Source organism: Equus caballus, chromosome 23 (assembly GCF_041296265.1).
Source record: "Equus caballus isolate H_3958 breed thoroughbred chromosome 23, TB-T2T, whole genome shotgun sequence".
Lineage (NCBI taxonomy): Eukaryota > Metazoa > Chordata > Mammalia > Perissodactyla > Equidae > Equus > Equus caballus.
The window spans coordinates 20,176,239-20,188,113 of record NC_091706.1 but is presented as its reverse complement, the minus strand read 5'-3'; the positions used below and the strand labels follow the sequence as shown (position 1 = coordinate 20,188,113).

Below are 11,875 nucleotides of genomic sequence, written 5' to 3'. Positions count from 1 at the left end.
TTACTTGTATCCACAGGCTTCAGAGGCTTGGGGGCAATGAAGCTATTAATAGAAAACTCATGATCTTTTAAGGTTATGACCATCATGGTGGCTTTGCTAAGGCCTGGCCTCTACTCCCTAGTTGCTTACCTATTCTTGTCTTAAAACTGTCATGTCTGCTATGGCAGCAGCATAATTACTTTATTTCCTCGATTCTGGGACACAATCAAGTTTAAGACATATCTTTGTTTTAATAAGATGTTTCTAGGAGGTAAAACCTCCTATATTAAATTGTACATTGATTAGAAGATGCAATCCCAATTTTAGAAACATTACAATGCCACAAAATGTGCATCTTAGAATTGAAGAAATACAATAGTAATGCAGCTATGAACACTAAAGCCTCTGCCCGATTCTTCTGCTGGAATTCAGAATGGACCTTGATTGTACTGGTTCCTCTTCCCTTTCTGAAAGAAAGGACAGAAGGGAAATTAGCACTTATTAAATATCTGCTATAATAATAAAAATAAGGGAGACCTCTAATATCTATTAACTGCTTATTATGTGCCAGGAATTGTTCTACGTGCTTTCACATATGTTATTTCATTTAATGCTCATAATAATCTTGAGAGGTAGGTGTTAGGAATACAGTTAATCTCTGTGAGACTCAGTTTCTCCATCTTTGCAGATCAGGGAACCAAGGTGCACAGAGAATAACTTGTCTGAGGTAACATAGTTTATTTTGGGATATTAATCTATAAACTTAGGGCTGCTTAGATTTTTTTTTTAACTTTTTCTTCTCTTTCTTAAAAATTCTGAAATATATCATGCATATAAAAGTATGTATACTATATATACCTTTAAAAAATTATAAATAGTGCTGGCCTGGTGGCGCAGTAGTTAAATGCACACGTTCTGCTTCGGAGGCCCGGGGTTCGCTGGTTCGGATCCCGGGTGTGGACATGGCACTGCTTGGCATGCCATCCTGTGGTAGGCGTCCCACGTATAAAGTAGAGGGAGATGGGCACGGATGTTAGCTCAGGACCAGGCTTCCTCAGAGAAATGAGGAGGATTAGCAGCAGTTAGCTCAGGGCTAATCTTCCTCAAAAAAAAAATTATCAATATAAGTAACTATGTACTCACCACTCAACTAAGAAATAGTTTTATGTTCCCAGTATTTTTGAAGCTCACTGCATGTCCTTGTCATTCTCTTTCCTTACCGTCAGTTGGCCTGTACTCCAAACTTTGGGGTGATCATTCCTTTTTTTCCTGATAAGTTTTTACCACCTATGTATGTATCTATAAATAATGTATTATTTAGTTTTGCGTGTTTTTTACCTTTATTTATTTATTTTTACTCAGGTATAATTGACGTATAACATTATATTAATTTCAGGTGTACAACATAATGATTTGATGATCACCATAAGTCTAGTTAACATGGCACCATTTTGGAACTTTATATAAATGGAATCGTACCTTATGTATTCTTCTGTAGCTTGCTCATTGATTTTAGATTCTTCCATGTTGATGGTGTTGCTATAGTTTATTCATTTTCACTGCTGTATAGTAGTCCATGGTATGCATATAGCACAACATATGAATACATTTCATCTATGTAAATTGTTTACTGAGACATTGAGTGACTTGAAGGTCACTTTCTTTGGCGTATCACCCCTGGCTTCAGGCCTGTCTGAAGTCTATTCCTCCATATACAGTTAATGTTTTTTGTGCGTGTGACTTCATATTTGTCCATAATAGACTTTTTCTTCCTGAAATATATCCTGAAACATATTTGAAGGGTTATCTCTCCAGCTGCCTTTCTTCTACCTCCCATCATACACTTTATAGTCAGCATATTTATTACTGCAGTTCTGAAAACTGCAAGTTCACCGTGCTCTCTTGCCTCTAGGCCTTTGTCCATGTTGCTCTTTCTGACTAGAATGCTTATTTCCTGGCTAACTCTTGCCCACCGATCAGGTTTGTCTGGTTACAAAAGCCTTCCTCCCCTACATTCTAGTGTGGGCCTTCTCCTTGAGCTAACACCAGGGCTTCCTGCCATCTCCTCAGGGTTTAGTCAGAGTTGGTTTTCCAAAGGATCCGACATATTATGGAATAAAACCTCATAGTTATACTTGGTGCCTGGAAAGACTGTATAAAAGGTCTGTTTGTATAGTAGTAACTGTGAGAGGAAACATGGAAATACCACTTAGAATTGTCAGTACTCAATTTTAAAATACACTTAGGTTGAGTGTAGGGCACAAATCACATCCTTGTTGGTAAAAAAGAGATGGATAAATACATATTATTTTATTTTGCCTTCAGGACTTTTGGCTAGATTCCCTAGGACTTTCTCTAAGAACAAGATAAGTCAGACAGAGAAAGCCAAATACCGTATGATTTTCACTCATATGTGGAAGATAAAATAACACCAATAACCACAAACAGACACACAGACGTAGAGAATAGATTGGTGGTTACCAGAGGGGAAAGTGGGAGCGGGGAGAGCAAAGGGGTAAAAGGCCCCATTTATTGGGTGATGGAGGGCAATTAGACTTCGGGTGCTGCACACAATGTAGTCTACACATAAATCTAAACATAATGATGTACACCTGAAATTTATATAGTGTAATAAGCCAATGTTACCTCAATCAAAAAATTTAATTGTAAAAGAAGACCTGACCCTCTTTGCCTGGAGTTAGCTCCCTGGCATGGGAAAGAAAACTCTCATTTGGTTCCTTCTTTGTGTTTTTCTGACACCAGCTGCTTATCTATTCAACATCTCACAAAGAAATACCTCAAGGGATGGTTGGAGATGGGAAGTAAACACCAAATTAGTTGCTTATATACTTAAAAAAATAAGCTTTTGATGTTTAAGTAGTTTTAGATTTATGTACAAGTTGCAAAGATTATACAAAGAGTTCCTATATCCCCTCACCCAGTTTCCTGTTTTATTGGCATCTTACATTACGGTGCTAGATTTGTCACATCTAAGGAACCAACGTTGGTATATTACTATTACCTAAATCCCAGGATTTAGATTTTCTAGTTATTCCCTAATGTCCTTTTTCTATTCCAGGATTCCATCCACAATGCCACATTGCATTTAATCCTACTGTCTTCTTAGCCTACTCTGGTCTGTGACAGCGTTTTGGACTTAGCTTGCTTTTGATGAGCTTGACAGTTTTGAGTAGGGTTGGTCAAGTATTCTGTAGAATGCCTATCAATTTGAGGTGGTCTCATGTTTTTCTTACGGTTAGACAGGGGTTATGGATTTGGGGGAGGATGACCACAGAGAAGACTGCCATTCTCATCACATTATATCAAGAATACATGCTATCAACATGACTTATCACTGAGCTTACATACTTTTTAATACCTTTAGTTAAATGGTTGGATGGTGAGAGAGTAGATGTTGAAGTTGGAAGACTGAATTCAGATCATAGCTGTGTCATTCATTAGTGTGTGACTTGGGAAAGTTAGTTAATCTCTCTATTCCTTAGTTTCCTCATCTGTAAAGTAAGGATAATAACAGTATCTACCTCATTAAATTAGTAAATATATGAAAAGTACATAGAGCCGAGCCTGGCACGGGGGAAGTAGGATATAAGTTTTGACTATTATTAATATTATTGAGTAACACAAGAGTTGTTTGTTTCTATTGTATATGTCTTCTGGACTCTCTTTGCCTCAGAAAATTAAACTAATGGTTTTTAGTGATAAAAAAAATCCCATCGACCTGGGTTTTAAATTTTGAACATGGGAAGATGTTTGTCTTATTGTCTCTTGGAGTTTTAAATTATCCCTAAAATATCACACTTTCCCTTAAAATTTGCATTGTCTGCCGATGAGAATCTTTTTCAGGAGACTCCTTTGAGTATTTTCATTATCATTCAAATCTTACAATTAGAATATTCTCTTCAGAGTGCTGGCTCTTTTAGCCATTGATCCACTGATATATTTCTGGTTCCCCAGGCCCAGATGTACAATTCAAATTAATAATCTATGAAAAAGAGTTATTACTGTTTTCTTCCCTTTGGACCAAGCAAAAGATTCCCAAGGTGTGTTTCAGCTTTTATTAATATTACAAATGAACGTCTAATATTCTTCACTGCCTACTTAATGGTTGATCTTAACACCTCCAAATAGGGAAGACAATTGCGTTTATAAATCTGTATGTCAGTTTTCTGATGTGTTTTCCAGTTTTCTATTTGTAATCTAAGCGATAATTTTGAATACTCATTCTGAATATTAAAATACATTCTTTTGCTGTTAGGATTTCTGAAAATTTCATTTGAAACTTCGCAGAATGTTTTATACAAATCCAAATATGCATATTTTGATATATTTTTGTCTAATGCCTTATTCTTTTCCTGAAATGTTATCACCCTGGCTCGTTCGTTTTGCTTTGTTTCATGGCAGTTTTGGGCAGTAGGATAGAAACATTTGTAGAGAATCTGTGTGTATGTGTCTGTGTGTGTGCATGCGTGTGCAAGTGGGAGCCATGCACAGGCATGTCATGTGTTGGATCAACAAAGAGAACTTCTACATTTACCTTTAGCAGCAGAAGAAATTTTTCCTGAATAATTACTGTGACACACATACTCTTTTAAGCACTTCACATACAGTATCTCATTTGATTCTTACAATAATCCTGTGAGGTTGGTACTTTCATTGTTCCCATTTTTACGGATGAGGAAATTGAAACAGGGAGAGGCTAATTAAGTACTTGCCTGAATTCACAGGGCTAATAAGTGGTAGAACTGGAATTCAAACCTAGGTCTATCTGACTCCAAAGTCCATCCTCTTTCTCTACCATTCATTGCATGTTCCCTGGAACATCCCTATTCCGCTATTTTTCTCTTGAGATATGGCATATATAACTCATAATATCTTTGTGTGTATGTGTTCAGGAATATATCCTTCTAGACTTAATTTTTAAAGTGAGATATAACATACATAAAGGGGCCAAATCTTGAGTGTATAACTCATGGTACTTGCACATATGTGCACGCCGGTGTAACCACCCCGCAGATCAAGACATGGGGTATTTCTTATGCTCCAGAAGACTATCGCATACCCCCTCCAGTCATAGCCATTCTCCCCACACAGGTAGTTGCTAATCTGGCCTTGATCAACATAAATTTTGCCTGTTCTTGAAAACCTATAAATAGAATAATATAATAAGCACTCTTTTTTTGTGTGTGGCTTCTTTTATTTAAAATTATGTCTGAGATTTATTTACGTCGTATGAGTTTATGTCTTTATTATTGCTGCATATAATATCCTTTTAAAGCTAACATTTCCTTCTAGCTGCAAAAGTCATACATTTTCAAAGCAGAGAATTTGGGTAAATAGGAAAGAACACAGAAAGGAAAATAAAAATGACTAGTAACTCCACTATCCAGAGATAATTATTGTTAAAGCGTTTGACTATATCCTTCCAGGCTTTTTTTTCTGTGCATATATGATTACTAGATTTGGATTGTATATACATTTCTGTTTTATAATTTGTTACTTTTTCTTAACACTTACCATGAAAATTTTTCATGTCATTAAAAAGATCTTTTTACAATGATTGAAAAATATTTTTAAAACATTTATATTCAAAAAACTTTTTTTGGTGGTGGTAGGGGAATATGTAAAGAATTCACAAGACACAAATTTCAAAAGGTACAAAAACATATGAAAAGACTCTCTCCTATCCTTGCCCTAGCCACCCCTCCAACTCCTCCCCCACCCCAGGATCCAACGTTACCAGTTTCCAGTGTATTCTTCTAGAGCTATTGTGGGCACATATGAACAAATATGTATATATATTATTTTTCCCCTTCTTATGCACAAATGTTAGCGTACTATGCTATTTTGCCCCTTGCTTTCTTTACTTAATAAGGCTTCTTGGAGATATTTCCACATCAGTATCAAGAGCTTCCTGGTTTTTAACACACAATGGAATGCTTATTTCATGCATATTAAGTGAAATACAAATTACAGCTATACTGAGAAACCATTTTTCATCTGAGTGGCAAAAATATAATGGCATTTGATGTTGTCAAGGGTATAAGGAAATAATAATAGTCAAGCACCATTCTAAACAGTTAACTTATTTTTTTGCTGAGGAGGATTCACCCTGAGCTAACGTCTGTTGCCAATCCTCCTCTTTTTGCTTGAGGAATATTTGCCCTCAGCTAACATCTGTGCCATTCTATTTTGTATGTAGGTCACTGCCACAGCACGGCCACTGACGATTGGTGTAGGTCTGCACCTGGGAACTGAATCCAGGCTGCCAAAGCAGAGTGTGCCCAACTTAACCACTAGGCCATGGGGTTGGCCTCCCCTTTCTTAAATTGAGGTAGCATTGGTTTATAACATTATATAAATTTCAGGTGTACATCATTATATTTTAGTTTCTGTGTAGATTACATCATGATCACCACCCAAAGACTAATTACCATCCATCACCATACATATGTTCCCAGTCACCCCTGTTGCCCTCCTCCAACCCCCGCTTTCCCATCTGGTGACCAGCAATCCAATCTCTGTCTCTATGTGTTTGTTTGTTGTTGTTTTTATCTTCTGTTTATGAGTTAGATCATACGCTATTTGACTTTTCCCCTCTGACTTATTTTGCTTAGCATAATACCCTCAAGGTCCATTCATGTTGTCAAAGATGGTGAGAATTCATATTTTTTATGGCTGAGTAGTATTCCATTGTGTATATATACCAAATCTTCTTTATTCTTCCCTTGATGGGCACCTAGGTTGCTTCCAAGTCTTGGCTGTTGTGCATAATGCTGCAGTGAACATAGGGGTGCATATATCTTTATATGTTTGTGTTTTCATAGTCTTTGGCTAAATACCTGGCAGTGGAATAGCTGAACTGTATGGTAGTTCTATTCTTAATTTTCTGAGGCATCTCCATACTGTTTTCCACAGTGGCTGTACCAGTTTTAATTCCCACCAGCAGTGTATGAGAGTTCTCTTTTCTCCACATCCTCTCTAACACTTATTATTTCTTGTCTTGTTAATTATAGCCATTCTGATGGGCATGAGGTGATATCTCATTGTAGTTTTGATTTCCATTTCCCTAATAATGAGTGATGTTGAACATCTTTTCATGTGCCTGTTGGCCATCTGTATATCTTCTCTGGAAAAATGTCCATTCAGATCTTTTGCCCATTTTTTAATTGGGTGGTTAGTTTTTTTATTGTTGAGATGTATTAGTTCTTTATATATTTTGGATATGAACCCCTTATCAGATATATGGTGTGCAAATATCTTCTCCCACTTGTTGTGTTGCTTTCTTGTCCTATTGATGGTTTCCTTTGCCTTGCAGAAGCTTTTTACTTCAATGTAGTTCCATTTGTTTAATTTTTCTATTGTTTCCCTTGCCTCGTCAGACATGGTACTTGAAAATATGCTGCTAAGACTGATGTCCAAGAGTGTACTGCCTATATTTTCTTCTAGAATTTTTATGGTTTCAGGTCTTACATTCAAGTCTTTAATCCATCTTTGAGTTAATTTTTGTGTATGGTATAAGATAATGGTCTACTTTCATTCTTTTGCATGTGGCTATCCTGTTTTCCTAATGCCAGTCATTGAAGAGACTTTCCTTTCTTCATTGTATGTTCCTGGCTCTGTTGTCAAAAATTAGCTTTCCGTAGATTTGTGCGTTTATTTCTGGGCTCTCAATAGTGTTCCACTGACCTGTGTGATCTGTTTTTGTGCCAGTACCATGTTGTTTTAATTACTATAGCTTTGTAGTACATGTTGAAATCAGGGAGTGTGATGCCTCCAGCTTTGTTCTTCTTTTCTGAGGACTCCTTTGGCTATTTGGGACGTTTCGTTCCATATAAATTTTAAAATTATTTGTTCTATCTCTGTGAAAAACGTCATTGGAACTTTGATAGGGATTGCATTGAATCTGTAGATTGCTTTACGAAGTATGGACCTTTTAACTATGTTAATTCTTCCAATCCAAGAGCACAGAATACCATTCCATTTCTTTGTGTCTTTTTCAATTTCTTTCAACAATGTTTTATAGTTTTCAGTGTACAGGTATTTCACTTCTTTGGTTAAATTTATTCCTAGGTATTTTCTTCTTTTTTGCTACAATTGTAAATGAGATTTTATTCTTAATTTCTCTTTCTTCTACTTCATTGTTAATGTATAGAAATGTAACTGATTTTTGCACGTTGATTTTGTATCCTACGACTTTACCATATTCATTTATTATTACTAAAAGCTTTTTGGTGGGTTTGTTAGCATTTTCTACATATAAAATCATGTCATCTTAAATGGTAACAGTTTCACTTCTTCCATTCCGATTTGGATCCCGTCTATTTCTTTTTCTTGCCTGATTGCTGTGACTAGGTCTTCGAATACTATGTTAAATAAGAGTGGTCAAAGTGGGTAAACAGTTAACTTGTAATAACTAATTCAATCCTCACAGCAACCATATTAAGTAGGTTCTATTTTTATGCCCATTTTACGGAGGAGGAAACTATTTCACAGACAGTGTAAATAAGTTACCCAGGGCACTCTTATACAATGCTGGGGGAGAGTAAACTGATACAATTTCTATGAAGACAAATTAGTCAGTAGGTATCAAAATCATGCATTTACTCTTTGACCAGAATTGCACTTCTCGGAATTTATTTTATCATATACTCCCACATGACACATTATACACACATAAGGTTATTTTCTGTAGCGGTCTTTATAGTAGGAAAGTGTCAAGAGCTGAGCTGTAGAGAGCTGAGCTGTCAAAATGAAATTAACAGTCAAGCCTTTCATTATTTACCTCTCTAGTATAAGCAAGAGGCTGACCAAGAGAAAGCGTGGGCTCCCCATGAGTTCCATTCTTCCCCATGGAACAGCACCCAGCAAGGGTCAGTGCAGATGTGAGGATGTGAGGGCGTGAGGATCTTCTCACTGCCAAGGGAGGCCCTAAGGAAAAGGCTTCTGCCATTTTATGGTCCCAGGAGTTGGGGGTAGGGAGAAGGGAAGGGAGTGAGATGGAAAGATAGTACTCATTGAGTACTGAGCCAGAGTGAGGAAAACGTCTTCAAGATTCCTCTCCCCCCCCCCAACATAAGAAGGTCTCAGCAGAGGTGTCTGTGAAAGGCTCCTGATAAAGAGGCCTCCAAATAGAGGTGCCTGGGCTAGGAATGCAGATATATGTAAGAGCATGGTTGGTTAGGGGCCTGAATCCTTGACTATACCTCCCTTCCGAGACTGCAGGGCACTGGCTGTGCACCAAGTCTGGTGTGGGAGGGCAGCCCTTCCCAAGAGACTTGCCAGGTAAAGCCTTTATAATTGCCTGCGGTTAGGCCTGAGAGATCAAACATAGAGTTCTGGCCAGGAGTCAGACTCCTCACTAAGATTAGAAACAGTTTAAAGATTCTTCAGTAGGGTGTTGGTTGAACAAATTGTGGTAAGCCCATACAATGTCTTACCATCTAGAAGTGAAACATTATATTCAGTGGCAGCAAAGTCAGGATCCCATCTGGAAATAGATGCTTTACTTAAAATGGATAATTTAAGAGAGTTTAGGAAGGGTTGAAGTATACTGCAACAGCCAGGGCTAGCAACAGGGAAGCCATTATTCTCCCTAGGCCTGAATGGTTGCAGGAGGGAATGGTTACAGCAGCCCCTTGAGAACCTGTGGTCCTCAGTAGAGGCACATCACCACTGCCAAAATATGGCCCAGCAGGGAGGGAGAAGGAGGAATAAGTACCCTGACCTCTCTCCTTCCATTTTTGATCAGAACATCCATCTTTGGCTGATGCTTTCCATCTGCCAAACCTAACCTGAAACCAGATGGTAAGGGACCTGTTAGATGCAGTCTATAAAGATTAACCTTAGAAGACACTGAGGAAGAGGAAAAGAGTGGAGAAAGTGGAGAAGGGTGGAGATTGAAGCTGTACCCAGCAAGTGTTGGGTGGATCAGTGCAGATGTGAGGCAAACAAAATATCTAGCTCAGTGATTTCATTGTATAAATATATAATTATTTAGTCTACTGTGTGTTGTTGAGCATTTAGATTGCTTCCAGATTTTCTTTTTGCTTATTATAAACATTCTTTTATTTAAATATTTTCATGCCTATTCTTACTTCTGCAAGATACATACTTAGTTGAGTGGCTGGGTCCCACTTTTAAGATTTTTGATATATATAACCTTCAGAAAAATTTTACAATTTACCCTCTTCCAGCAAATTGTGAGAGAGTTTGTTTGCCTACATTCTCATTAACACCAGGTATTATCATTAGTCTTTGCTGATTTACTAGGGGAAAAATTACATCTTGCTGTTTTAATTTATATTTCTTTGGTTACTAGTTGAACTTAAAAATTAAAAAAATCTTCACTGGACATCTTTGTTTTGTTAAATTATCTTCTTGTTTTACTATAAAATCCTCACTTTAATTTGTGGCTAGTGCCCTTCAAACCATAGATCCTCTGTTTTACCCTCTCTAGAGAATAAACCTTCAATATTTTGTGATGGTCTTTGCCATGGTTACTTGACTAGAGTTGGGGCAGAGTTGTAGGATTGTCTAACTCCTGAACTGGATTTTCAACCAAGCTTCATGTTCTTAGTCCCATTTTCATGCCACCACCCTCTTCTTCCTACTTCTAGAGACGCCTCATGCTGCCAATTCCCAAGCCTTTTGGTGGCAATGCAATGTAGTTTGCTTTGATTGTTGACTTTCTCCTCTGCCAGCTCAAATTCAAACTTCTCAGGTCTTCCAAGTAAGTTACCACTCTTCTCTTTGCTTTCCGTCTTCCTCATTTTTGTGGTGGTGATCTCTTCTCCTGATCTCTTTGTCCTTATATGTTATACCTTACAAGTATATAATTCCCTTTCCTGTCATTTTAATGAGTTCATTGGAGGGTGCAGTGTTTTCACAGAAAGTCCCAACCTGAATTTGTATCTTAAATTTGAAAGTGTTTTACTGGACCTTGTTAGGTTGGAAAATCCTAGAGATGTCTCATAGACTCAGAAAGGATAGCTGTTAAGACCAGAGAGCTTTCAAGTTGCCTTGGATCAGTGTGAGGAAGGCTCCTCTATTGATGAAAATTGTTTCCATGACCTCTTAGAATATCTTTGCACTGACATTCATAAAGGTTTTAAACAGTTGGGTTGTTCATGCAACAGTTTGTGAACTTGTTCATTGGCATGCAATCCAATGAATCAGACAGGTACACATTTATTATATTCACAATTTAGGTTAAGCCACCCAGGAACATAGCAAAATGGTTCATAACTGATGTTGCATGAGCACTGACTATCAGAAAAGATGGTGGCTAGAGCAGGGTTCAGGGGACCTGCTGCTGGGTCATTTATATGCTGGATCATGAGGTGGTCTGGGCCACTGAGGAGGTCTAGGAGGGGCTGGGGTGAGGGGAAGGGGACACTTTGAGGGCTCAGTGCAGCTGCTGTTTGCCAACTAGTGTGGAAGCATTTTCATATTTTATAGTAGGTATGGTCATAATGGTACATATAACTAATTATCAGTCCTGAGTCTTTGTCTTTTGCTCCAACCATGTTGTTTTTTTTTTTTTAAAGATTTTATTTTTTCCTTTTTCTCCCCAAAGCCCCCCGGTACATAGTTGCGTATTCTTCGTTGTGGGCTCCTCTAGTTGTGGCATGTGGGACGCTGCCTCAGCATGGTTTGATGAGCAGTGCCATGTCCGCGCCCAGGATTCGAACCGACGAAACACTGGGCCGCCTGCAGCGGAGCGCGTGAACGTAACCACTCGGCCACGGGGCCAGCCCCCCATGTTGTTTTTATGTGAATTATTTACCCTCTCTAGGATGCTCTAGATGTTACTTTAATCTATGTTTTACCTATGTTGTCTGTCACTGCCTTAGTTCCTCTTCTCAATATCTTTCCT

The 11,875-nt window shown here is 37.9% G+C and overlaps 1 long non-coding RNA gene across 1 annotated transcript in view; it reads right to left on the bottom strand.

Moving 5' to 3' along the window:
• Positions 1-210: 210 nt before the first annotated feature.
• The window catches only part of LOC138920321 (uncharacterized), a 76,519-nt gene continuing 64,854 nt past the window's right edge, over positions 211-11,875 (bottom strand). The window contains exon 7 of the long non-coding RNA XR_011431304.1: positions 211-446. This is a non-coding gene — a long non-coding RNA (uncharacterized lncRNA). The remainder of the gene's footprint in view (positions 447-11,875) is intronic.